This window comes from Hylobates moloch, unplaced genomic scaffold, assembly GCF_009828535.3.
Source record: "Hylobates moloch isolate HMO894 unplaced genomic scaffold, HMol_V3 SCAFFOLD_2, whole genome shotgun sequence".
Classification (NCBI taxonomy): domain Eukaryota; kingdom Metazoa; phylum Chordata; class Mammalia; order Primates; family Hylobatidae; genus Hylobates; species Hylobates moloch.
This window is the reverse complement of record NW_026652277.1, coordinates 68,590,258-68,618,097: the sequence shown is the minus strand read 5'-3', so window position 1 is coordinate 68,618,097 and position 27,840 is coordinate 68,590,258. Positions and strand designations below refer to the sequence as shown.

Genomic DNA, 27,840 nt, shown 5'->3' with positions numbered 1-27,840 from the left:
CAAGGTCACGTTAAGTAAATAAAATATCTCAAGTGGAACATCAAAGCAAAAACACTTGGAGTGACATTATGTAATGTGATTACCCAGAGGTACAGCAGGACTCCTCTCTGATCCTCCTTTTGGGACTTGTCTTTCACTTTTTATTATGAAAATTTTAAACAAACCAAAAGTAGCAAGAACAGCAAAACATCTCCACGTAGCCATCATCCTGTTTCAGGAATTATCAATATACAGCAAATCTTGTTTCATCTACGTACCTCGCCATTTCTCCTTTCTTCCACTGGATTATTTTAAAGAAAATCCACACAGAAAATTACTTCATCCATAAGCATTTTGGTATGAATCTCTAAGAGAGTCTTGTATTTCTTAACATAACCACAAGATCATTATCCTATCTCAAAAAGTAACAATAATTCCTTAATCATAAAATATTCAGTCAGTGTTCAAGTTTCTTTGGAGTATTTCTTGGAACAATGAGGGTCAGGCAATAGAAGACAAGCTGAGAGTTCTACTAATAGATGGTAAAGAATACAAATAATAGTAGTAGCAAAATAAATAAAACAACTAACCTTGAAGTGCATACATAGTTACACCAGAAATGCTTCCTAAACCAACAGCCTGCAGTCTACAGCCAGGCAAAACCACCTTCTGCCTCCTCAATGTCAGTCCCTCAAGTTATTCTGCTGTGGCTTATCTTCTCCTTTGAGGCCATTATGTGTAATACTTATTTTACAACCAAGTATGGGCTGAATAAAAAATCCAGAGGAAGACCCTATATCCATTCCCAGAGCACGATAGCAAGACTAGATCTTGTCACCCAGAAAGGCCAGTATTAAACAGGTCCCAACAGAGAGCCCCAAACAGGACCTTTAGAAAGGACCCTTTTGCACCAACAGTGGTGAATCTGCCATTAACTGAAGACGTAAGAATGACTCTTGAAAGGATTGGAGGAATTAATAATGAGGAAGAAAAAGCATTCTTGAGTTGAATTTTCTAGAATCTAATCCCAATTCTCAACTTGCCTGCTGAGTAAACTCGGGTAAGCTCATTAATCTACTTGAACCTCAAGTTTCTGAAATGTTAAATGAGGTCAGTAACAGGATCTATCTCCCAGTTTGATTTTGAGAATTAATAGGGACAGTGCATGAAAAATACCTCAATGCCCAACCACCCTGGATGCAGGACTTTTAGTGTTAAAACTGGGAGAATACCAGACAAACCAGGATGGCTGGTCCCCATAACAGAGTATCGGTGGCACAGAGAGCATCCAATACATATTATCACCTACCAGTAGCAATTGAGGCATAGTAGTGTTTTCATTCTTCGTCAAATGAGATAATAATTGATAATTTCCCAAGCAACTGCAAAATAGAATTTACTCTTTCTCTAACTAGTGATTTTCCCAACTTCGCAAGTATTCAAATACATTGAAAGCAGATATCAGGTCTAATTTTGTGTACTTGATGCATCATTTCCAAATTTAACTGACCATTAAAATTTTCTGAGGAGTTTTCTTAATATGCAGATGCCTAGGCTCCCTGGATTAACATATTTTGGTTGGGATATGAGAATGTATATTCTTGTTAAAATTCTTCAGCTGATTCTTAATTCCAAAATGTATTCTAATCAGAAAGCTTTATGATTACCAGTATCTCCAAAATTTTCTTATTTCACCCTAAAAATGTATGTATTACCAGGAGAACCAAAAGTCTAACTCTTAAAATTTTACAAAACTTTACCTCAGTGTTTTGAGGAGATGTTTGTAGGGTTCAGGATTTTGTTTTGTTTTGTTTTTTGTTTTTAATTGGTTAAAGTAAAAATCACACCATCTGCTTCTGAGCCTGCAGTAGATTTCTCCAAGGCAATTCAATCATATGAGAGAAAATGAGTCACCGAGTGCCTGACTCCCCTGACAAGTGACATAACTCTGTCCTGTTCTCCAGCCTGCAGCAAGAGACTGGCTATGACATTAGAGACAGGGGAGAATGTTCCAGTGGCTGTCCTGCAGTCAGGTTAATGGAGAGGTGTAAGTGATTGATATCAGGTCACCCAGCAAGCCAGGGTGCAGTGCCAGAAATAGGATTGTGTCTCCCACTCGGTGGTCCATGGTCCGTGTAGTACACCCTGAGGATATGGGAGCGAGGTCCCTCGTCTGAGTGAAGAAGCAGAGAGGGACTTCCACTTAGAGGTTCATAAATGCTAGCCTGAAAGGAAGAAGAAAATTCCCCTTTCATGCTCAAGCAAGCCTAAACCAACATGAGGGAGGAAATAGTATTTAGTTTTATAAGATGAAAGATTGCCGTATTTACTCACTTCCCACCAGTACCATGGAGGGGCTTGTTTTTCCCAATCATTCTTCATGCTTGGCCTCACACAGTGCTTCTCGGAAGGCAGACTGGGGCAAAAAGATAAGAGGTGATAAGCTGGCCTAGAAAAAATGATATTTTTCATTTTCTTTATAAAGCCATCTAAGATGATTCAATTTCTGAGTGCGTGACTCAGTGCAGTCACTTCAAAGGTATAATAAGTAAAGTACTAAATGTCACTGGAGGGCCTGAAAAAAAGATTATTTTATTTTATTTTGTTTTAAGTTCTGGAATACATGTGCAGGACATGCAGGTTTGTTACATAGGTAAACGTGTGCCATGGTGCTTTGCTGCACCTATCAACCCTTCACCTAGATATTAAGCCCCGTGTGCATTAGACATTTATTCTGATTCTCTCCTTCCCCCGACACCCCATGACAGGCCCCCATGTGTGTTGTTCTCTTCTCTGTGTCCATGTGTTCTCATTGTTCAGCTCCCGCTTGTGAGTGAAAGCATGTGGTGTTTGGTTTTCTGTTCCTGTGTTAGTTTGCTGAGGATAATGGCTTCCAGTACCATCCGTGTTCCTGCAAAAGACATGATCTCATTCCTCAAAAAAAGATAATTTATTTTCCCCAAAACTTAACCTATTTTTAAGAAATAATTGTGTTTAGGCTAAACTGTTTATGTGTAGTTATGTATTTCTTTTTAGAATATTTTCATCTTTTTCATTTCTGTATTTCTGACACATAGTTAATCAATTTAATCAGTTCCTCAAGGGTAAGAATTAAGCTTACCTTTAGACACACAAACACACACACACTTCCTGCAGCCCACCTTAGTACCCCATACTCAGGACACTTAAATAACATTTTTAAATTGTTCAATTACAGAAGTAAATAAACATATTATATCATTTCTATATTTAAGTAGATTAAAAAGAATTATGGGTTGGATGGCAAGGTGTTATGAATTGAAAGCATGAGTAGAGGAAATAAATGTCCATTTATTTATTTATTTAGTTTGAGATGGAGTTTTGCTCTTGTTGCCCAGGCTGGAGTGCAATGGTGCAATCTTGGCTCACTGAAACCTTCACCTCCCGAGTTCAAGAGATTGTCCTGCCTCATCCTCCTGAGTAGCTGGGATTACAGGCATGCACCACCACACCTGGCTAATTTTGTATTTTTAGTAGAGATGGGTTTTCTCCATTTTGGTGGGGCTGGTCTCGAACTCCTGACCTCAGGTGATCCACCCGCCTCGGCCTCCCAAAGTGCTGGGATTACAGGCTTGAGCCACTGGCACCTGGCCCCATTTATTTACTTTTTGTACCTCAAAAATTGGATAAAATAATGTTAGAACTATTGGTGACGTTTGTATGCTTTTCTGTATTCTTAATATGCATCTAATGAAAAAGAAATAAAAATGTACAAAGCTAGCAAGTATGAATCATAGTCCACCAACACAAGTGTGCAAGAAACAGTACTATATTTTCTATAATTCAAATTGCTTTTCGACTCCAAGGCCTTTTTTCCCTGGACTGATGGAAATTGTCACCTTGGCTTTTTTTCTAGTGTCAGGGATATGGAGCAGGTGAGCGAGGATTTTAGTCCACACCAGCTGGACCTATGCTTACTTATTAAAGCACAGTGGTAGTCTTCCTCCACCAAGTCAGAGTTGAGCCTTGAAGATGTAGTTGGGATCCTAGGGGAGAAGAGAGGAATGGAAAAGACAAAGCTGGGATCTTGGCATGAAGGGGCGGTATAAAGAAGAGGAAACGGCACCAGAGAGGGAGACTCCCATCTAAGGCATAGGTAACCCATTTCCAAAGAAAACAACCCTCCCTGTAGATGACCATCAACACACAAAGTCCCGAGGATGGTATAAAAGATCTGTTTGGTCTTTCCTCTGAATCATCTTTCCCTCCATATGGGAGTCTCCTCAGAAGAAATCCAGGAGTTCCTGCTTTTCCTTGATCTTTTTCATTTCCTTCAACTCCCCAAGATCCATCTTTATCTCACTTCCGTCTTGGAGATATTTTGCAATGTCCTTGAGACCATGAATGCCATTCAAGGCTCTGTTTTTTTCAGGTGGAGGAAGAATCTCACAGTTCACTGTGTGCGAAAGCTTAGTTTCTTTATATCTTTTAGAGTTAAACAAGATAAATCTTTATCTTGCTAATACTGAATGACTCTTACAACTTAATTGAATGCATGTTATGCAAAGTCACTGTTTCTTTACTGCAACTAACAAAGATCTTCTTACCACCAAGAAGATGGTGGAGAAAAATCCCATCCTGCCATGTATAGACAGAAAGAAAATGGAAGATAAGGAAGTTAGTTGCCTACTTTGTACCCAGTGCTTTATGAAAAGGAGTTAATTAACATACTAGCATGTTCTCAGAAAGCTCACAGTCTAGTGGAAATGATAGGCACAAATATCTAGCTACAATTTGATGAACGCTTTTAAATATATATATATTTAAATCATGGTGGAGTCACAGATTACATGCAATTATTTCTGTCGAAAGGTATCTGAAAAACTTCACAGAAGAGTGATATTTCCACCAACCCTTCAAGTATAACTTGGAGACGGGCAAGTAGAAACAGTGGGATGGAGAATCACATATGCAAAGCTTAAGAAATCAAACCAGGTGGCATGTTTGTAGAATCAAGTAGAACAATGTTCTTAGCACACAATGGAAGCACACAACGAGGAAGAGGTAACAGTAGGGAAAGATAGGCTGTGGCCAGATGTCCTAAAGTCAAATACCAAAGAAACAATTATGAATATATGCATCAATTCCTGCTCTGCTGCCTGGCCTATTAAATAAAGAACGTGCTATCTCTTATCTGCTCTGTATTCTGTTGGGTTTTTTTTTCTTTTTTCTTTTTTTTTTTTTTCATATAAACCTATGGTCTTTGTAGTACTCTCATTGAACTGAAGAATGTACTTCCACCTTACTCTGCATCTCTTCTCAAGCCAACTGCTTCTTCTCCAATGGATGAATTTAAATTCAAAATCCACATCCTTATTGGAGAAACAGTGTCTTTCATTTTTATTTTTTCCCCTCAATTTGCTAGTGACAAGATTGGAAGAAACTGCTTCTGCAATAGGTATTGATGCCTCCTCTTCCTTTATATTCAGTTTCTCACAATTGTAGCCAAATCCCAATAGCTGGAGAGCGAGGAGTGGAATAAAAAAGTAACCAGTTGTATGAATGTTTCTGTCAGTTCAATATCTGATATTCTTCTTTTTTCTGAAATAATGGCATTTTTGCCAAAATCAATAAGCTTTTGTGAGGGGAAAAAAGCTAAACACATTACAAAGTTCGGCACTAATTAGAGGGGCCAGCTGATGTTGATGGCTACATTCTCTCAAAAGACAGGCTGCTGCTCTTGTAAGATTCATCCATTGCTCGTGTATTGGGCATTTTGTCTGTATGCTGTAAACATAGGTGTTTTAAATGGAAGGTTAGAGAACTGTTTTTCATCATTTCATTGCCTTTTCGTGTAATTATTACTTTTTCTCTGCACCCTAATCTCTATTTGAACCTCTCTTGGAGGAGATAGGGTATAAATCCTGGTAAATAAGGAGGAACATAGGCAACATTTTGCTTTAAATATTCAACCTTCCTGAGATTTCCACGGTTGACTTAACCTTGGACCAATGGCATTTCAGCTGACTCTTGCTGTACACAGAATTATCTTACCCACATTTGGAAGCTTTCTTGTTTTCCTTACAGAATAAACTATTCACATAACAATTGAAATAATTTTCATTAAGGAAATCAAGTAGTTTTGAGAAAATGTAAAAACAATACGATCTATAATTTAAAACTAAGAACATATCTTACAGGCTGTTGATCTAAGGTAGTAAATAGCTGCTAAACAGCTCTGAAAATAAGCAAAGAACTGAGAAAAAATATTTGGAGATGGCAACAGCAAAAGGCTTAAAAATAAGAAAGCCCGTGCCCATCATAAAAGTTGTTGAACACAGAAACACCCTCTTAATGTAACCAGCTGAGCTGAGCACATTTCCATTTTATCTGTGAATGAGCTTCCAACGGGTAAACAGAATCCTGAACATAAAGGGTTTCTGAGTTCCTCTTTCTTTTTTTTTTTTTTTGAGACGGAGTCTCGCTCTGTCGCCCAGGCTGGAGTGCAGTGGCGCAATCTCGGCTCACCTGAGTTCCTCTTTTTTTGATAATTTGCTTTTGTATGAAATATTTCTTTGACTGTCCAAACACAAAATAACCAATAGTAACAATAGAAGAAACTTGTCCTCTCAACATGCCATTTCTCTGATAAAGTACCAGCATGCCAAACTGCCCAGCCAGCTCTAGAGAGATGACAACAACTGCCAACAATCCTAAAATAGGCCAGAAACTGCTACCATTACAGAACAAAGCAATAATTCAGAAAGCTTTGGAGCAATGTAAAATAAAATGTTTGAAGTGCAGAAAGCAGTGGATTTAATCATAAGTGATCCCTGTCTTATTAAATAGTCCATCATAAAATGTTTGCTTGACCCTAAAGTAGAGACACTTAGAGCTAACAAGTGGCCTGGAATTACAAGATCAGCAAATCAGCAACTGGCTTCTATTCCTTGCTGCCTGAGCCTGAACCTCGCTTATATAATCAAATAATCATAAAATATTTCAGTTTCTGGAGACCACCACAGAGATGATAATCCAAGCTCTCAACTTGTGAGTGATGAAACTGAATCCCAGAGAGACAAGGAGGCTTATCCAAAACCACCAACAGCTAAAATCTCCCATTCATTCAATTCTCTTTAGCTGAATATAAGGAATACAATGGTAAACAGTACTGACACACCCCTGGTTCCCATTTATTCATTCACTAAGTATTTATTGAGTGTCTACTATGTATATGTGGTAGACACTCAAATATAATACTAAAAGTTTATATCTACTGGAGAAAACAGACGTTACAACAAATGATATTAGTGTCTACTCCCTTTCTTTTAAAATAAAATACTGATAGTTTACTATAAAAGTAATATGTATCATTGATAAAAATTTTGATAAATATAGAAAAGTTGAGAGGGGAAAAAGTCACCTACCACCCCAACAAATCCACCTTCAACATTTGGTGTATTTCTTGACAATCTTTTTCTTAAGTACAAGGTTTCATTCTTTCTTCCCTTATTTCCTTTCAAACAGTTGTGATCATCCTGTATGTACAATTATGTATTCTATCTTGTAGCATACACATTTCCTCATGTTACAAAAAAACTTCTGAAATCATCATTCCTAACAGCTGCAAAATATTTTATGGCACGGATATGATCATTAATCCAGTGTTATTTCTATTTAGAGGAGTGTATGCACTTACAAATTATAAGCATCTTTTCAAAAACATTTCTGTATTTTAGAATTTTTCCTTGAGAAATCAATTGATGATTAATTGATACCTCACTTTCTTCTAGGGGATTTAAGGTAGTTGTTTTCTAAAATTCCAGAATCGTGATGCAAGTTAGAGGGTATGACTCTTCTGGAAACATAGCACCTCACGGTTTTTTGACAGGACACTTTTACTGCCATGAAGGACATCAGAATACAGTTTCCTTGCCACCTTGACAACCTTGGCCTGCCCACTGCTTTCTCACATTCAATGTTCTCAACAACTGATTTGTCTAGGATGGTTTATTCTGACCATGAAGTTCCCTGCCATGAGTATCATAGAGGGTGCCCACCTTTTAGAGTTGCTTGATAAAATTCTGGACATTGAATTAAATTTGAATTTCAGATAATGAATAATTGGGACACACTTATAAAGTCTTTGCTGTTGCTGTGGCTTGAATATATGCCTCTTCCAAAACTCATGCTGAAAATTAACTCCCATTGTGGAGGTGTTGGAGAGGTGGGCGTTTTAGGAGGTGATTTGGTCATGAGGGTTCCCTTGTGAATGGGATTAAGACCTTTATAAAAGAGACTTCACTCAGAATTTGACGCTCTTGCTCCTTTGCTCTTCCATCATATGAGGTCACAGTGTTCCTACCTTCTGGAGCCTGCAGAGACAAGGAATTGTCTTGGAAGCAGAGAGAGCAGCCCTTCTCAGCCAGTGCCTTGATCTTGCCTTCCCAGACTTCAGAACTGTGAGAAATAAATTTGTATTACTTACAAATTACCTGGGCTGTGGCATTTTGTTACAGCACCACAAATGGACTTATATAGTCATTTATTGGAAATTCAAATGTAACCTAGTGTTCTGTATTTTTATTTCCTAAATCTGGGGCAACTTGATCAATTGTTAATTGCCTTTTGCTAATTGCTTGATTTGGGTAATTTTCTCACATCTCTCTACCTTTTATGGAAAATGAAAATTACAGGCATCTCACAGGAGAAATGCATCTCATAGACAGACTCATAAAAGCAGCTACCAGAAAACGTTTTCTTTCCTTCCTGCTTCCTTGATGAGTTTCATATTCTCTTCCTTTCCCTTAGTTACCCTTCTCCCCAGCTCTGGAGCCCACCTTGGTTTTTGTTGTTGTTGTTTGTTTTCAGATGGAGTCTCACTCTGTCACCAGACTGGAGTGCAGTGGCACGATCTCAGCTCACTGCAACTTCCGCCTCCCAGGTTCAAGTGATTCTCCTGCCTCAGCCTGCCCGGTAGCTGGGACTACAGGCGTGTGCCACCATGCCCAGCTAATTTTTGTCTTTTTAGTAGAGACGGGGTTTCACCATGTTGGCCAGGATGGTCTTGATCTCCTGACCTCATGATCCACCCACCTTGGCCTCCCAAAATGCTGGGACTACATGCGAGCCCAACTTGTTTTATCCCCATCTTCATGTAGTAGATCTAGGATCCCCAACCCAGCCACCCACCCACCTATCCCTGCACCTTCTAAGTTTGAGGCATGGTTCCAGGAGTGGTCCACCTCAAAGGCTGGCTGGAGAGAGGCTAGAACATCACAACAATTTAGTGTGACGGTGAGTGCTAAGTAGACATATTATGAGTGTACACACAGCAGAGAGAACTAACCCCAGCTACAGAATCAGGAAGGGCCTTCTGAAGGAAATAATATCTGAGTTGAGAAATAAAGGATGTGGAAAAGCCGGCCAAGAAAGGAGAAAGAAGCTGGGGTGTGTAGTCTTCAAGGCAAAGAAGAGCATGTGCAAAGACTCATGGGTGCCACAGCTGACATGGACTTGACAGAGCCCGGTGGGGCTGGAACAAGGGAGTGCTGAGAGAAGGAGACTAGATCACCTGAGGGTGTGGGCCTTGTTAGATAATTGGATTTTATCCCAACAACACTAGTATATCACGGGAGAGGGTCACACAGATTAAGCACAGGAGTGATATAATCTGTTTTGCAAATCAGAACAATTCCTCTGGCGAGATTGGAGTGAGGACAAGAATGAAGTTAGAGAGATCAGTTTGGGAGGTTGTTTCCATAATTCAGTCAAAGGACGACAATTTTTTCAATTTAATTTTAAATTCCAGGTATAGAACTAGAAATAGGTGGATACAGGGATTCAACTGACATCATAAAGGCCAGGTTTCTCTCACTCTCCATCTCCTGGTGCTATTGTTTCTGGGCTGACTCCATTCTCAGACTCCACATGTTAGCAAGGTGGCTTCAGGTGCCCCAGACCCTCCATCCTCACAACTCCAAGACCAGTGGAAATGAAAATTTACTTCAAGGCCAGTGGTCCCAGGAAATAATTTAGGACCTCTAATGAATATGATGGAATCAAAGGCTCCTGAATCAATGTGGCCAGGTCTGAAACACATGTCTGAGATGAAGTCAGCCCTCCTGGGACCTCACGGACTGAGATAAGGAGGGATGAGCCCCAAACAAAATCTGGAGGCTCTTACCAGAAGTAGAATCAGTAGAAGCTGGGCAGGTAAAAATAATAAAGGTTCACCACACCCTGTTTATCTTCAACTTTGGAAACCCAAAGTGGAGCTGAAAAGAAAAGTTCAGCAAGAACATTTGGATAGAAGAGAATCCAAATATGCAGTCAGCTCATATCACGTAAAGCAAGGGATGGGCAGTAGTCAAAATCTTTAACAACTACTATGGTACAGTGACTGACAACTCAGAATGGATGCCAGCTGTTATGTCTGTCAGTGGGAACTGGTGCATATCAGCCCTGCCAGGGACGGCTGTGCAATTTGTCAGGCTAGGGTAGATGGATTCAATACTTAGGAGTCTCCAAAGCAAACAAAATGGAACAATTCAAAGAAAAGGAGAGGAGAAAGCAGAGGAAGGAAGGACTGAGAGATCCTCTTACATGACTAATCTTTTTAGAGTGACCTTTACATAACTCAAACTCAAGATTAACATTTTTCACAGTCATTTTTTTCTTCTATTCATTGACAAGCAGTCTAATTCTGTTATCCGTTCCTTTTTTTTTTTTTTTTTACAAATCTGGAAATCATATAGGCCATGCACAGTTAATTAAATAAGAAACTTAAGATCTGAATTGTCGAGATGTGCTGGTGCCCTACACATTTCCAGTTTCCCAAGCAAATGTTCACGGGGAGCATAGAGCATGGTTTCTATAATTTTTTTACATAGGCAAATGATCCCCTAGGTGATTATCCCATACACCAACCCTGCTGAATGTGAACATATGGAATGATGTCAACATTGAATTTTGTTAAGTCTAGTCATATTTCAAAAGTAGTCCAAACACAAATCTCTCCTGGTAAGAGAAAAATTTCATTTTGTCATGCAAATTGGAATCCTACACTTTGGCCACCTAATTTACAAGATGTCGTAATAAGAGCTCAGAGCACAATATTTCTTGAGGGCTGACCCAGATGCCTAACATTGTGCTGATGAAGAGAGAGGATGCCCAAAGAAATAGACACACATGCTTTCTGCTGTTCAGGAGCTCATGACTTTATCAGACACTTAAATCCTTTACACAAATGGAACATGTAAAGAAGAAAACAGAAGCATATAGGTGCTAAGTGGTGTGATACATCCTGTAGGAGCCATTGAGACCAGGAGGAAAAGGATTTCTGTTCATGAAACGCTTCACAACCTTGGATGAAAGTGTGTGATAAACACATCGCTGGCACCCGCTCACAAAGGTGGTGGAATCTAAACTCCCCCCTGGGACTATGGGCTTTCATTTCGGGCCTGCCGCCATCTCATTCTTCCACTTTTGGTAAATTACCTCCCCTCTCACTGCCTTCCCAGCAAAATGGGAGTAGCAATCAAGCCCTATTCTTCAGGTCTGGTAAAGAATAAATAACAAAGAAATTGAAAACTCAGAAAAAGATGAGGGCCTAATAAATCCCGACTAGTTAGTGTCCAGCCCCAAAAGGAATGCTGCACAGAGCATATGGCATATGGGTTTGTAGATGGTTATATATCACCAATTTGGTTGAATTTGTCAGGGAGGTGGAAGGGTCTGCTTACACAGTCTGTTATTAATTATCATGAAGGATATTCACAACATTGAAACGCAGACAATTTCTTGGATTAAGTGCAGACATCTGCCCCCATTGTAATGTGAGAGCATAATTGTCATCAGAAAAAGCATGTGTTTCTGACATTGAAATGAAAGAATAAAGTACCACAATTGAATATGTTGACCAACACAGTGATTAAAGGGATATTTATGCTGTAGGGGTGGTTTCTAAATCAACTTTGGTGCTTTCATCTTATCAGTCAAGTCATATAGAAGAGAGGATAGTGGATCTTTTTCTAATAAATTTACTTTTTACTTCTGTTTTTTAAAAAATGAAAAACTTCTTTCTAAAGATGTGTTTTTTGGAAGCTGTATTTACAAATGCTTTGATGTTCGGCCTTTATCTTTGTTTTTGCTGTTGTTGATATTAAATATGTACAAAGGAATATTTATAATACACAAGGTATGGAGAATAACAATGAAATGAACACCCATGTAACCATTACCCAGCTTAAAGAACTAGAACATCACCTTCACACCTCCTGCAGACTCTACCTTAATCCTAACCTCTCAACCACTGTCATAAATTATGCATTAACTTCTTGCTTGTCTTTCTAGCTTCACATAGCTGTATCTCTAAGAAATATGCAACTTTTCATGTTTTCAAACTTTACATAAAGGGATTACACCGTATGCACTCTGCAGCTTGGGCTTCTTTTCACTCAACATTATGTCTATGAGATTCATCCTTGTTGATGCAAATAACAGTGGTTCATGCATTTTCATTGCTGTGTAGTACTCCAGGGTGTGAGTATTCAGTAGTATGTACATTGCTGCTACAAACATTCCTTTCTGTTTCCCAGAGAATATGGGTAAGAGTTTCTCTAAGATAGTGTTTTCCAGACAAGACTCCACCCATTAGTGGAGTCAGTTTAGCAAGTCTCAACCACCAGTGTAGACTATAATTTAAAAGATCAGAGTATAACGTGAGTCACCTGGTAAATACTGTTTCATGAAACATTTGTTTCACTTTGTGGAGTGGGAGGCTATGTTATGTAGTAGAATGTATTTCTTACTTTAAGACTTTCTTAACATAAGTCTGTGTCAAGAATGTAAAAGAAATAGTGTCCTAGAGAAGATCCTTTCAAGCTGTAGGATGCACGTAAGTCACCTGCAGATCCTGATTCAGCGGTCTGGGCTGGAACCTGAGACACTGCATTTGTAGCAAACATCCAGGTAACCACCTCCCATGGCTATTAGTTGGGGGACCACTCTTTGAACACAGGTGCTTAGCTAAGGGAGGTACACTGGTGTATAGGATATACATGTTCATCTTACTGGACCAAACCAAATCTATTCCCAAAGTTGCTAGACTGATTTTCAAGTTCCCAGTGATCCATATTTTCACGAAAAATTGGTATTAACAAGCTTTGCCTTGTCAACTGACAAACGCTAAAGTGTATCTTTGTAGTTCTGATTTGCATTTCCCTAATTACTCATGGACAGAGTATAGTTTCACAAGATGATTGGCTATTCATAATTTAAGTGAAATGCTTGATCATGTCTTTTGCCCATTTTTATGTTGTCTTTTTCTTATTGATTTATAGGGGTTTTTTTAATATATTCTTGAAACTAATCTTGTGATAGTTACATGTATCAAAAACATCTTCTTTTTTTCTTACCCTTTTGTCACTTTTTTAAAACCAAAAAGACCACTGTTTCTCTTTGGCCAGTAGCCTTACCTGTGCACCCAGATGCCATGAGGCAGAGAGACAGGACCTGATTGAGATGGGCAGAGTGCCTTGCAGGGAAAGGAATAGGATTGTTTCCGGGTCATTTTCTTGTATGTTCCTGGACAATGAGGGAAACTAAGAAAGCCTTAAACATAAGGAACCCACCAACGAGCAGATTTAGCAATTTAAAGACATGAATACCGTAAACTTAGTGATCAGCAGAACTACAAACTACGAACAATGCCTTCAGAAAACCACTGAGCTAAGTATTGGACAGGACCAGCACCTGGGCCACCTTCATGGTTGTGTGACCTAATGCAGTCACGCAGGGCCTCAAGATCAGTCACTTACTCAAATGCTCTGTCTTTGCCATCTTGAAATCTTTACTAATTTTTGAATAAAGGACTCTGTATTTGCATATTGCTCTGGGCCCCACAAATTACGCAGTCACCCTGTTATGGTAGCCCTGGGGTGGGGGCTGCATATTTCAGGATAATAGACAATGAAGGCAGGGAGGCCCCAAGAGAACTTTAAGTAAATGACGACTCTTCCCAATGCCACCAGATTTGACGTACATAGATTTAAAACGACCTCATGATATCTGTGAGCATCAACTCATTAGCAAACCATGAACAAAGTTTGCTAGGAAAGGGCTCTCACCCTTACCAAAGTGATACATATTTTACAACTACCTCTATTTTGTAATTTTTTTTTTTTAACAGAGTCTCGCTCTGTCACCTAGGCTAGAGTGCAGTGGTCCAATCTCGGCTCACTGTAACCTCCACCTCCCAGATTCAAGCGATTCTCCTGCCTCAGCCTCCCAAGTAGCTGGGACTACAGGCATGCACCACTTCACCGGGCTAATTTTTGTATTTTTAGTAAAGATGGGGTGTCACCATTTTGGCCAGGCTGGTCTTGAACTCCTGACCTCAAGTGATCTGCCTGCTTCAGCCTTCCAAAATGCTGGGATTACAAGCATGTGCCAAATCATGACTGGCTCTCTATTTTGTTATTGATAAAAGGTGTTTACTGATCATTGTGAAAGTGGGTTGGAGCAGTTCTAAATTTTGTATTCATCCAAGATTTCCTCCTACTGCAGAAAAATACTTTTCACTCTAAATAACTGACCGGGTCTGGAACAAATAGGGTCAATAATGCATAGTAATTTAAAGCATTGAGAAAGCATTAAGAATATGAACCCAGAAATAACTCCCCGCTTCATATTCTCTCTTTGTGACTCACGTTCTAGCTATTTGGACTTTAGGTGATTACTGAAATTTTTCTGTGTCTTGATTTTTTTATCTGTAAAATGTGGCACACCTGACCTCCTGACCTTGCCTCCAAGACCCCCTCTTTCTGGCTCCTCAGGAGGCCATCTCTGTACCCAGCAACTGGCTCACCTCTTGCCGACCCTGCTGCTCAAGTCCTCTTCCTCACACGCATATCTCACCCAGCTTTTTGTATCTTCTATAAAGTGTTTCAGTACCTCCTATAGGGAGACCACCTACACTAGCGGTTCATTGTACAGGTTCTGGAACTAGACTGCAGGGGATTGAGTCTTAGTGCAGTCAATTACTACCCATTTACACAAACAATCTGTGCCCCTGTTTCCTCATCTGTAGAATGGGGATTATAACAATATCTTTTTCACATGATTGTTGTGAGGATAAATCGATGGCTGTACTTTGCACATAGTAAATAATATTCAAGAATTTGCCATCATTTTATTTGTTCCATAAGAAAAGAAAAAAGATATTTTAAATTTTAGCCTTCCTGGACTACTTTAAAAGTTTCTTAACTGATCCTTCAGCCAGTGTTCTTGGCCCACTCCAATACATCTTTCACAGAGCCACCAGTGGAATATAGATTAAACGAAAATTATCCAAATTAGAACCTTTCAAAGGCTCTCATGGCTTAGGATAAAGTCTGGGCCCCTCACTGTTCCATAAAATGCTTTCCATGACCTGGCCCCATCTACCTCTACAGCCAGCCTCTCTCTACTCTCAGCCTGGACCTCGACCCATGATATCAAACTACTTGTAGATCCTGGGAAATACGAACATGTTTGTCACCTTTCTACCTTTTCCCATCCGGTTTCTTCTGCTAGAATTCTTCCTGCCCCAAAACTGGATAACTCCAGCTTGGCCATTATAGCTCAGTTCAGGGATCATCAACTGCAGAATAGTCTTCACTCATCCCACCCCCAGCCGGGTCTCCCCTGCAGTCCTCTGACACTGTGTACATCTCTTCGTCGTTATAGTATAATGTAATGGTTCAGCGTTGAAACTTTAGAGATGAGACTACCGAGGTTTCAGTCCTGACTTGGTCACTTGTTTGCAGTGTGACCCAGAGCAAGTTCCTTAAACTTTTGTGCTTCGGTTTCCCGTGTATGAGGTGAAGATAATGGCCAGGCACAGTGGCTCATGCCTGTAATCCCAGCACTTTGGGAGGCCAAGGAGGGCGGATCACGAGGTCAGGAGTTTGAGACCAGCCTGGCCAGCATGGTGAAACTCCATCTCTACTAAAAATACAAAAATTAGCCAGGCGTGGTGGCGTGCACCTGTAATCTCAGCTACTCAGGAAGCTGAGGCAGGAGAATCACTTGAACCCAGGAGGCAGAGTTTGCGGTGAGCTGAGATTGTGTCGCTGCACTCCAGCCTGAGTGAAAGAGAAAGACTCCGTCTAAAAAAAAAAAAATAAAAATAAGAATAAAAGTACCTATGTCATGAAGCTATTTTAAGAGCATAAATTGTCTCGTTAATACTGTTAATTGTTAATACTGTAGTATATTTAATTTCCTGTTTATGTGTGTATTCCACAGTGAGTAGGTCTAATAATTGTTTATACCGTAGTATATTTAATTTTCTGTTTACGTGTGTATTACAGTGAGTAGATCTATACACACCTACCCCCAAAGGCCAAGGAAGCTGAGAAGTGGAAGAAAGAGGCTGACAAATCCAGTTTCTCAGAAAGAAACATTTAATAGGGATTTATGAACAGAAGCCATGTCTCAGGCAGCCTTGAGATGAGATGGTGGATTCCCACATTGCTACCTTCCAGACCCAGGGCTTATATACCATAGGAAATTTCCCTAAGAGCAGGATTTATGGTAAGTATGTGTTTACGATAACATCAAGATTGTTTGACCTAAGGGCAGGATTTATGGTAAGTACGTGAAAGCAGAAATCTCAGATCCATTCCCAGAACTGGGGTTAACGAAAAGTCAGCACGGTGGATTAGCATCCAAGATAGAGTTGCTTCAGTCTCCACAGTGAGTCTGGTCCCCTGGACTCTGAGCTCCTGACACTAAGCATTATTTCTTATTTATTTTTGTTTAATTCCCAATACTTAGCAAAATGCCTGGCATTGTGTTTATCAGTCCTCCTTGTCCTGGATATTCAACTTTATTTATTTATTTATTTTTATTTTTTTTTTTTTTTTTTGAGACGGAGTGTCACTCTGTCGTCCAGGCTGGAGTGCAATGGTGCGATCTTGGCCACTGCAACCTGTCTCCCAGGTTCAAGCGATTCTCCTGCCTCAGGCCCCTGAGTAGCTGGAATTACAGGTGCGCACCATCGTGCCCAGCTAATTTTTGTATTTTTATAGAGATGGGGTTTTACCATGTTGGCCAGCCTGGTCTTGAACTCCTAACCTCAGGTGAGCTGCCCAGCTTGGCCTCCCAAAATGCTGGTATTACAAGCATGAGCCATCATGCTCGGCTGATATTCAACTTTAATACATGTTTTTGTCCTCCTGCATCCACTCACTCCCAGCCTGGAACATGGAATCCCATGACAGGGTTCTGTCTGATGGAACACGGATGAGTACAATATATTGCACTAACAGACCTGGCTATCAAACATCTCAAACTTTTATAGGCTCTTTCTCTATCCATATGGCTGGATGGAAACTCCCACAGCCTTGAATATGGCTATGCCACAAGATGAAACAGATCAAATCTCTGCCTCACCCATGGGAGGTGAACTGCCTTAGCAGGAACATGCACACTGAACTTTAGGCTTTAAGTGAGCAAGAAATAAACCTTTGTTGTGCAAAACTCCTGAGAATGTTGCTAGCATTACTTACCCTAACAAATATCCTAGGTATTCAATCAAATCTGTTTGAAACGATTGATTGAATGAATTCAAGAAATAACAAAGAAATATTTAAATAAATGTGATGGAACCCATGAGCAGGAAAGATAAAACTAGGAATAGGAAAAGATGGTTTTAAGAGTTAAAGAAGCCTAGAGACAAGAAAGAGAATAAGAACAAACTAAGTGAAGTGTCTCTACTACCCCTGCCCCCGCCCCAATCACAAACAGGATTCACTTCGCCTGCTGTTCTCTGCCCTCCTTTTGTCAATCAGCCATAAAAAATCACAAACAGGGAAGAGTTTTAAATAATTTCTGCTGCTGCTGGACAACTTTCTGACCCTTCAGATGGGTCAGTATAGCACTGGGGATTTCAGGGTGAAATGATTGAGGTTCTTTAATAAGTATATATAGGCAGCTTCTCAAGGGGAAAAAATGTAGTTCTGGAGTTTAATCTCTGCTATTTTCAGATGCTATTGGAGATCAGATAACTGGTAATGGACCATGACCACCTACTCTTCTCAAGTGATCATAGTAACTTACCTATTTGCCAGGAGGCATCAGAAATCCAGGCAGCGGTGGGGAAAGACTTCTCCGAAATGGAGAAGAGAAAAGAATATCCGCAGAGTCCGAGAGAGTTGTTGAGTGTAACAGTCTGTAAAGAAATGAAATTCTGTGTTTGTCAAGGATATTAGGGAGTGGAGAGGTGGTAAGGAGAATGATAAGGCAGGGGCCTTTGAGGGGCATTCGGTCCAATCCTAGCATCCCAATACCAACCTAGACTTGTCTTTAAGTGCTTCCCTAACCTCTGCCTTGGTCTCCTCTTCTGTGGCATTTGTTTGGACTGGGAGAAAACTTTGGATGTTGTCTTGAAGGAGTCAAATAGAGTGGGACTGTCTATATGCTGGTCAAGCTTCAAAAGCAATGTTAAAACTAGACTGATAAGCAGGTTTTAAGATGGTGAAAAAGGTCAGGTCTGAGAAAAATGGAAAAGACAAAAAAAACTGTTTGTACTTTTTGACCATTTTGTCTTGAGCTATTTCAATAAGGAATGGACATAGAATCAGTTTTAGCAATAATTCAATTCATCTCAATAAACATTTACTGGGTGACTCTCATGTGGGAAGCACTGCGCTAAATGCTGGAAATACAGAAGTAAATATGGCAAGTTTCTGGCCTTCAACAAATTCATAATACAGCAGAAAGAAGAAATGTACAATCTATTTAAGTGAAATTTAACATGGCTGGCATTTTGCTGGGTAATAGAGGAAGGGGCAGAGATGTCAGAGAAACTTAGGAAGGAGAGGACATTTGAACTGAGACTTCAAAAATGTATTGATGGGATATCAGATAGACCCAGTAAGGAAAGGGCATTCTCTAGCAGAACTGGGAGGACAGGAAAAACGAAGTCAGAAACAAAAGAGTGGACAGACCTTGCTGAGGGAACATCAGTAATCTGGTATGTCTAGAATCTGTGTGTGTGAGAAGAAGCAAAGAGTGATAAGCTCAGAAGGGTAGACCAAGCCGGTCTGTTGAATAGAGAGCCATAAATTCATGTCAAAAATTTGATTTTATTCTGATTCTGGAGAACCATCACAGGTTCTCAAGCAACAAGAGCACTCGGGCATCACTCAGCCATGACGATGGATTGAAAAGGTGCCAGATGACAGGCAGGAGCTGGGTTGATGAACTCTTGTCTAGATTAGGGAAGTGGTAATGAGAAGCAATAGGATGGGAGAAATACAAAAATTATTTTGTCAGTAGAATTTGGAGGTATCCAAGTGGATTTGGGAGGGGTAATTTCCAGAGTTTGGGCAACGGGGTGGATGCAAATACCATTCTATTTTCTTGCTACCTTCTATTACCATTTAATTATCATGTAACCTTTACAACAGAAGTTCCCAACCCAAAGGCCATAGACTGGTACAGGCCTGCTAGGAACCTGACTCCAAAGCAGAAGATACGTGGTGGGTGAGTGAGCGAAGCTGATCTCTGCCTCCTGTCAGATCAGTGGTGGCATTAGATTCTCTTAGGGTCACAAACCCTACTGTGAACTGGACATGCCAGGGATCTAGGTTGCGTGCTCCTTTTGAGAATCTAATTTCTGATATCTGTTACTGTCTCCCATCACCCTCAGATGGGACCATCTATTTGCCAGAAAACAAGCTCGGGGCTCCCCCTGATTCTACATCACAGTGTGTTTGTAATAATAATAGAGAAAAAGTGCACAACAAATGTAATGTGCTTGAATCATCTTGAAACCGTCCCCCTTAACCCCTGCCCTGTCCATGGAAAAAATTGTCTTCCACAAAACCAGTTCCTGGTCCCAAAAAGGTTGGGGACTGCTGCTTTAGACCACCAATTAAGGGGTCCACATGTAGGTTTTCCCTTCCCTTGTGGGAAAAGAATCATCCCTGTGCTTTGCCCTTTCCTATAGAAACGTGGTTGGATACCCACATTTATACAAAGTCTGGCTATAACTATTTTCCCATGAGTTTTGTGAGCCAGGGGTTAAAAAAATAATAAAAGAAATTCAGCAACAAAATCTTGATCTTTAAAGCTCTGGAATTCATTTGAATCAAATGTTGCCATGGTTTCAAGAGTCTGAAATCAACATTTCAAGGTAATCCCAAGATCTAGATATTGCTGCAGCATTCAGTTATCAAGGAACAATCAAAGTGCCATACTCCATTAGTGACAGAACTCTGTTAAGGTTGTGCAAGTGCCTCAAATTGGTATTCAGCTTAATCACTGATACTGTATTACTAATTACAGCATGACACCATACAAAAGTGGTACTTTTTAAAAGGTTGACAAATGGCATTATTTTAATAAGTCATTAGGAAATTGCTTTTTGAGGATGCAGTGAAAGTACAAGTTTCTCAATTAGGCGAATTATGTGGAATTGATGAGATATTTGAGCATGCATGATCTGCAGCTAGCGGTCCATTTGAAGCAGGCCAAGCCATTGAGAGGGCTGGCTAATGAGATCCAAGATGATCTGATTCATTGTAGGAGAAAAATGATAATAGAGGCTATAAATGGAGGGTGTTACAAGACTACATGTCTCCCAGGCTGCAACCACGGAAGGCTCCCACCTTTCACCTTTCATCTTTATTTTAGCCTTATATATAAGGTGGGCATGGTAGCTCATGCCTGTAATCCTAGCACTTTGGGAGGCTGAGGTGGGCAGATCACAAGGTCAGGAGATAGAGGCTATCCTAGCTAATGCAGTGAAACACTGTATCTACTAAGAATACAAAAAATGAACCAGGCATGGTGGCGTGTACCTATAGTCCCAGCTACTCAGGAGGCTGAGGCAGAAGAATTGCTTGAACCCGGGAGGCGGAGGTTGCAGTAAGCCGAGATCATGCCACTGCACTCCAGCCTGGACAACAGAGCAAGAATCTGTCTCGAAAAAAAAAAAAAAAAAAAAAGATGTCAAGATGGACCTGATGTTTGAGAGGATTATGCAACTTTAATGACATATATGAGCAAGAAAAATAAATGATTATTAGTTGGCTGGACAACTCAAAAATATGGAATTTGTGTTTAGGACTCATTAGTAACCTAGAGAATAGTTGTTTGAGATAGGAAGCAAAATGAGAGATGGTAACAAGTTCAAGAAGAAAAGATCCTGCAGTCCTTTCCATGCCCACAATATTTTGTTCAGAAACTTTCATCCACAAAAATTTATACCTAAGTTTGAAAAGCATTATGTGGGCTCTACATGTGTGTGTACTGTGTATGTTCAAGTGTGTGTATGAGAAAGGATGAAGGAAAGAAAGAGAGCACATTTCTTGCTTTATTTTCACATTTGGCAAAGAGTATTCATCCTACATCTCAGATTACCAGTTACACTATTTGGAAAGGCTCAGGAATGTTTTCTTCGACCATTTTTGCCTTCAAGAAACTGTCTTTTTCTAAGGCTCCAGTTATTGATCATTCTCAGAAATGGGTTTGTATATATAAAAAGCCAAGACACTTTTCTAAGTATGAAATTTTCATCTGGAAATTGGAATCCCTGTTTGAGTTCCTCAAGGCTCAGTGTTCCCGGAGTTTGCAGTGACTCAGAAGATTTGGAAATGCTTGCTCAACCTTAATGTCCAAACACTTCAAAATCTTTTGAATTCTGTCTTTATTTTGACTTTGAAAGAGCTTGCATTTGACAGATGTGCTATAAATCTTCCCAGTTTGTCATCTGTGGGTGAGATTAATTGAAGTCAAATAGGAACAATAGCAATTAACACATTAGGATCTGATGAACAATGCTTAGATTGGAGGAAGTTATATGTATATATACACACACATATACATACAGTATGTATAAACATACACACATAGCATCATTCTTAAGACCAGTTAGAAGGAAAATGTCTGGTGACATTAATGGAACAGCATATATGGGCATAAGTGGCTCAGGGTCTATAGATGAAACTTTTCCTCCCTGAAACTTCAGGACAGATTATACATTATCTACTTGAGTTACCAAAGATACAGAGCTCAACTCTGTATTTTAGGAACTTAAACTATGAAATAAGATTCTTAAAAATAAAAAAAGACACAAATACTGCTTAGTCATTTTGTTAGGTGTTTGACATAATTTGCAGTCTGAAGACATTACGACTTCAGTCTTACACAGAGCAAAATTCGTGGAATGACTCGGTTGATCTCAGCATGAAGGAGAACAGACATTTTTCAAAAGAAGCAATTGACTTGTTAAAGGTTTGACATATCACAAACATTTTGATTTTGTGATCAGACTGGATAGTGATTTACTTATCCCCTGACTTCACTGTCAGGTAATTTATAAGTTTACTTCTCAGCTGAGAACTGTGGAAAATCTTAGGAGGAATTCAGAGGGCAAAGAGGAAGGAAACACAAAGATGTAATAAAGCTATAGTGGTTGCTAAAACGACAAGAAAAACAAATGGAAATCATTTGATTTGCACTGCACCTGTGAGAGAAGAAATTATGGTCCCTTTTTACATCTGAATCTCACAGGTCTATTTTGAGAGTTGAGAGATCTGTGTGAGGTACATAATTCACTCTTCTCAAACAGCCTTCACTTTAAGAGAACTCAACTGTGAAATTTATAGAAATTATTTCTGAAGCTAAGAAGAAAGTTCAAATACCTTTTGCTTGTCACTATTTCATCAAAACTCTTCTAAAATCTCGAGACACAATGTAGTGGTGTGATTAAGATAGGCCAAGTCGTAGGTTGCTATAATTATTAAAAACCTTGGTTTATGCAGCACTTGTGTACAAGGAATAGAATCTCTCAACCTATCTCATGTCATTAACCTTCCCAAGGAGCAGGGTAATGTGGTTACTGCTTTTGGTACCTGAATGATTCCAAGACTTGAGGCACTGAGAAACAAAGTGTTAGGCTGAGGGATCGGATAAGAGAATAGCAGAGGAACCAGTATGGATGTCTCCTGGCCATGCCTGTCACCGTCTCACCAGAAACCATCTACTTCTTTTAAGATGTGACATTATTAGTTTACACTGTAGCATCAAACAAGTTACTCAAATGTTAGCTCACGCAACACTGATCATCAATCTGATATTTAATGTTATGCTATTCAATAATAGTAATACAGTACATTTATTTATTTAACAAGTATTTCTTAAATACTAACTATGCATCAGTCACCATATTAGGTACTGGGAAACCAGAAATAAATGAGAAATGGTACCTGACTGAGGAGCTGAGTCTCATGAAGGAGACAGACACAGAAATTAATAAACACAATTCTTGAAAGGGCAGAGAGAAGCACAGTGGTGTAGGAGCCCAACATATAGTTAATGTCAATTAACCAATATTTCACTCTTAGACCTCTCTATACCTCATTCCCTAGCATGATGCTGGGCACATGCAGGCACTTGATAAATGTGTATTTGGATGGATGGATGGATGGATGGATGGATGGATGGATGGATGGATGGATGATGGATGGATGGATGGATGGATGGATGGATGGATGGATGGATGGATAAATGGTTGATGGGTAGATGGGTGGAAAAGTGGATGAGTGGATGAGTTAATGAGAAGAGTGAGTGAGTAAATAAAAATAAATTAACAACTCAGGAAATAATATTCTGACAGGTCATGTGTTCTTATTTTAGGTTTGGGAAATCTGGCCAAGGCAGTTGGAAAGTACGGTAGAATTCATTGACATATCTGGATATTCAGAAAGGCTTAAGATAATACTACAGATGGTAAAATAAAAAGTTAGAGAGCCAGTTAATCGTTTCTCCATAGATACACATACCCAGTTAACTTCAACTCACTTGTTTATTTATTTATGATTATCCTCAGCTCAAACATCATTTTCTCAGAGATAACTTTCCAGGCTCCCAGTCCCATACATGGTCTAGGTCAGGGCACCTATTAAACAATCTCAAAGAATCATGTCCGGTTGCTTCATCATACTGGTCTCTACTTATTTGTGTTATTTATTTTTAGATTCATGCCTGTCTTCCCTAGAAGAATATAAGATCAAAAAGAAGAGTCGCAGCCTCATCTGTTTTTGCTTCCCAGAGATAGCATCAACATCTAAGGCAGTATTTGGCATGTAAAAGGCACTAAATAAATATTTGTTGAATAGGTAAAGAGAAGCACACCTGTCTCACTGACTGAGATACTGTGAATATGCAAGAAGCAATGCTTTTTCAGAACTCTGTAAATGTTTGCTTTTCAAAAAAAAAAGGTTTTTACTGCTCATATATAGACACTAAAGAAATATTCATTTCTTTTAAGAAAAATGTATATGGCTTCACTTGAATCACATTGGTCTCAATCATTCAGATAACTCCAGCAAGTGGAGGCTAGAAAATGTCATCATTGGAATTGTAGAGAGTTAATACATAATATACATAATACCCTTTTCTTCTTTCTCCTGGTTTAGGACAAATGGATAAATAAAGGTGATGCATTGACAATTATGGTATCAGCACTGGCAGGCCCATTGAAAGATCGGCCTTTGTATTAGTCCATTTTCACACAGCTACCAAGAGCTACCAGAGACTGGGTAATTTATAAAGAAAAGAGGTTTTACTGACTCAAAGTTCCACAAACTTAACAGAAAGTGTAACTGGGAGGCCTCAGGAAACTTACGATCAAGGCGGAAGGTGAAGGGGAAGCATGCACATCTTCACAATGGCAGAGCAGGAGAGCGACAGAAAGTGAAGAAAGAAGTGTCACATGCTTTCAAACAACCAGATATCGGGAGACTCACTCACTAACACGAGGACTGCAAGAGGGAAGTCCACCCCATGATTCAATCACCTCCCACCAGGCCCCTCCCCTGACACATGGGGATTACAATTTGAGATGAAATTTGGGTGGGGACACGGAGCCAAACCATATCAGCCTTTCAATATGTAACTCAAATAATTTATGACCCTTTCCTGCCCCTCATTCCCACACTAGACCTTGGGAAAGCCATGAGCAGGAAGATATGCCACTTGCAGCAAGGGTTTTCTCATTTTATGTAGAGTAGTACAAAAGGTAAATAAGAGAACATATTCTGGGGTTTGGGGTCTTTTTCTTCACTTAAGAATCAGAGACCAGTGCATGTTACTCATGTAACTCATAAAAAATAGTGGGTGAGACAAGATGCCAGAGGTCCCTGCACAGACAATCAATAAGGCCAGAAGAAAGGAGAAATCCCCATGACAGGCAAATCCTTGGTGAGCTTCCCTGTTCCAACCACTGGGACACAGTACACTAAATGGCAAATGAATGTGAGAAATAGGGGGAAAAAAAATGAAATATGCAAGTTTTGCTTTTCCAGATGGCACAATTCATGGAAATTATCACCTTCATTTCTGATAAGCATCTGGTAGCTAATACCCAATCTTTTCTTTGCAGGAGCCATGACATCATTTAAAAGAATTCAGGCCGGGCACAGTGGCTCATGCCTAAAGCCGAGGCAGGCGGATCACCTGAGGTCAGGCATTCAAGACCAGCCTGGCCAACATGGTGAAACCCCATCTCTACTAAAAAAAAAAAAATAAATACAAACAATTAGCCGGGCGTGATGGTGGGTGCCTTTAATCCCTGCTCAGGAGGCTGTGGTGGGAGAATCGCTTTAACCTGGGAGGCGGAGGTTGCAGTGAGCCGAGATCGCACCACTACACTGCAGCCTGGGTGAGACAGCAAGACTCCATCTCAAAAAAAAAAAAAAAAAAACAAGAAAAAGAAAGAAAGCAAAGAATAGGAGATCTACTTAGTGCAGCAATATTTGCTCTTACTTCAAACATGTTTGGCTTAGGGGATCTCCTCCTATCTGGTTGTGACCTCTCCCCTTCCTATGCCTTTATGCTCAACTCCTTGTATTAAGTTCTCCCATGCACTCATTATTTATTGCATAAAAGTAGCTACAATTTCCTGAACCTTACTGCATGTCAGGTACTATGATAAGCACTTTATATGCATTACCTCAATTCTCACAGTCTAAACAGTAGAATGAATATCCCCATTATAAAGATGAGGAAACTGGGGCTTGTGAGTACCAATTTCTTGCCAAGATTCACATAACTTGTTATTGAAGGAGCTGAAATTCAAAGCCAAGAAACTTGATTTCAGAGCCTGCATTCGACCATTATTGCAGCAAAGAGAAATGAGAAATACCTGGAAAAACCTTCCTAGACAAAAAGAGTGCAGATTGTCACCTTTCAGCTCTACTTAATACATAAGAAAATTCAAAAGAAAGGTAACATTGCTTCATCTTGTAACAACTTTTACCTCAAATCTATTCCTGTTTAAGAAATATCCCTGAGAATGCTTATGTCGGTGGGAATGTAAATTAGTTCAGTCACTGTGGAAAGCAGTTTAGAGATTTCTCTAAGAACATAGAACTACCATTCAACCGACCAATCTCATTACTAGGTACACGTCCAAAAGAAAGTAAGTCGGTCTATCAAAAAGACACACGCACTCATATGTTCATGGAAGGACTATTCATAATCATAGAAAAGACACAGCAAAGACATGGAATTAACCTAGATGCCCATCAGTGTGGATTGGATTTTTTTTAATGTGGTACATATATACCATGGAATACTACATAACCATAAAAAATTTTTTTTTAAATCATGTCCTTTATAGCAACATGGATGCAGCTGGAGGACATTATTCTAAGCGAATTAACCCAGGAACAGAAAACCAAATGCCACATGTTCTCAATTATAAGTGGGAGCTAAACTTTGGGTACACATGGACATAAAGATGGCAACAATAGGCACTGGGGACTACTAGAGAGGGAAGGGAGAGAGGGGAGCAAAAGTTGATAAACCTCTCTATTGGGTATCATGCTTACTACCCGGGTGACAGAATAAACCATACTCCAAACCTCAGCATCACACAGTATAACTAAGTAACAAAGCTGCATATGTACCCCTCGGAGGGTCCCACGCCCACGGAGCCTCACTCATTGCTAGCACAGCAGTCTGAGATCAAAATGCAAGGTGGCAGCGAGGCTGGGGTAGGGGCACCCACAATTGCGGAGGCTTGAGTGGCTAAACAAGCGGGCTGGGGAGCTCGAAATGGGTGGAGCCCAACGCAGCTCAAGGAGGCCTGCCTGCCTCTGTAGACTCCACCTCTGGGGGTAGGGCATAGCCAAACAAAAGGCAGCAGAAACCTCTGCAGACTTAAATGTCCCTGTCTGACAGCTTTGAAGAGAGTAGTGGTTTTCCCAGCATGGAGTTTGAGATCTGAGAACGGACAGACTGCCTCCTCTAGTGGATCCCTGAACCCCGAGTAGCCTAACTGGGAGTCACCCCCCAGTAGGGGCAGACTGACACCTCACACGGCCGGGTACCCCTCTGAGACAAAACTTCCAGAGGAACGATCAAGCAGCAGCATTTGCTGTTCAGCAATATTCGCTGTTCTGCAGCCTCCGCTGCTGATACCTAGGCAAACAGGGTCTGGAGTGGACCTCCAGCAAACTCCTACAGACCTGCAGCTGAGGTTCCTGACTGTTAGAAGGAAAACTAACAAACAGAAAGGACATCCACACCAAAACCCCATCTGTACGTCACCATCATCAAAGACCAAAGGTAGGCAAAACCACAAATATGGGGGAAAAAACAGAGCAGAAAAGCTGAAAATTATAAAAATCAGAGTGCCTTTCCCCCTCCAAAGCCACACAGCTCCTTGCCAGCAATGGAACAAAGCTGGATGGAGAATGACTTTGACGAGTTGAGAGAAGAGGGCTTCAGACGATCAAACTCCTCCAAGTCAAAGGAGGAAGTATGAACCCATCACAAAGAAGCTAAAAACCTTGAAAAAAGATTAGACGAATGGCTAACTAG

General features: G+C 40.1%; 1 long non-coding RNA gene across 5 annotated transcripts in view; it reads right to left on the bottom strand.

Annotated features, from left to right (window-relative positions):
• LOC131381617 (uncharacterized) overlaps nucleotides 1-27,840 on the bottom strand; it is a 175,756-nt gene that overhangs the window by 41,488 nt on the left and 106,428 nt on the right. For 3 of the 5 annotated variants that reach the window (XR_009210483.1, XR_009210480.1, XR_009210486.1), the window contains exons 7-8: nucleotides 20,811-20,928; nucleotides 18,064-18,175 (exon numbers count right to left, since the gene is read on the bottom strand). This is a non-coding gene — a long non-coding RNA (uncharacterized LOC131381617). Of the gene's footprint in view, nucleotides 1-2,313; nucleotides 2,396-8,182; nucleotides 8,419-18,063; nucleotides 18,176-20,810; nucleotides 20,929-27,840 lie in introns of those variants that run through there. The other 2 variants (XR_009210484.1, XR_009210488.1) reach the window with 2 other exon arrangements.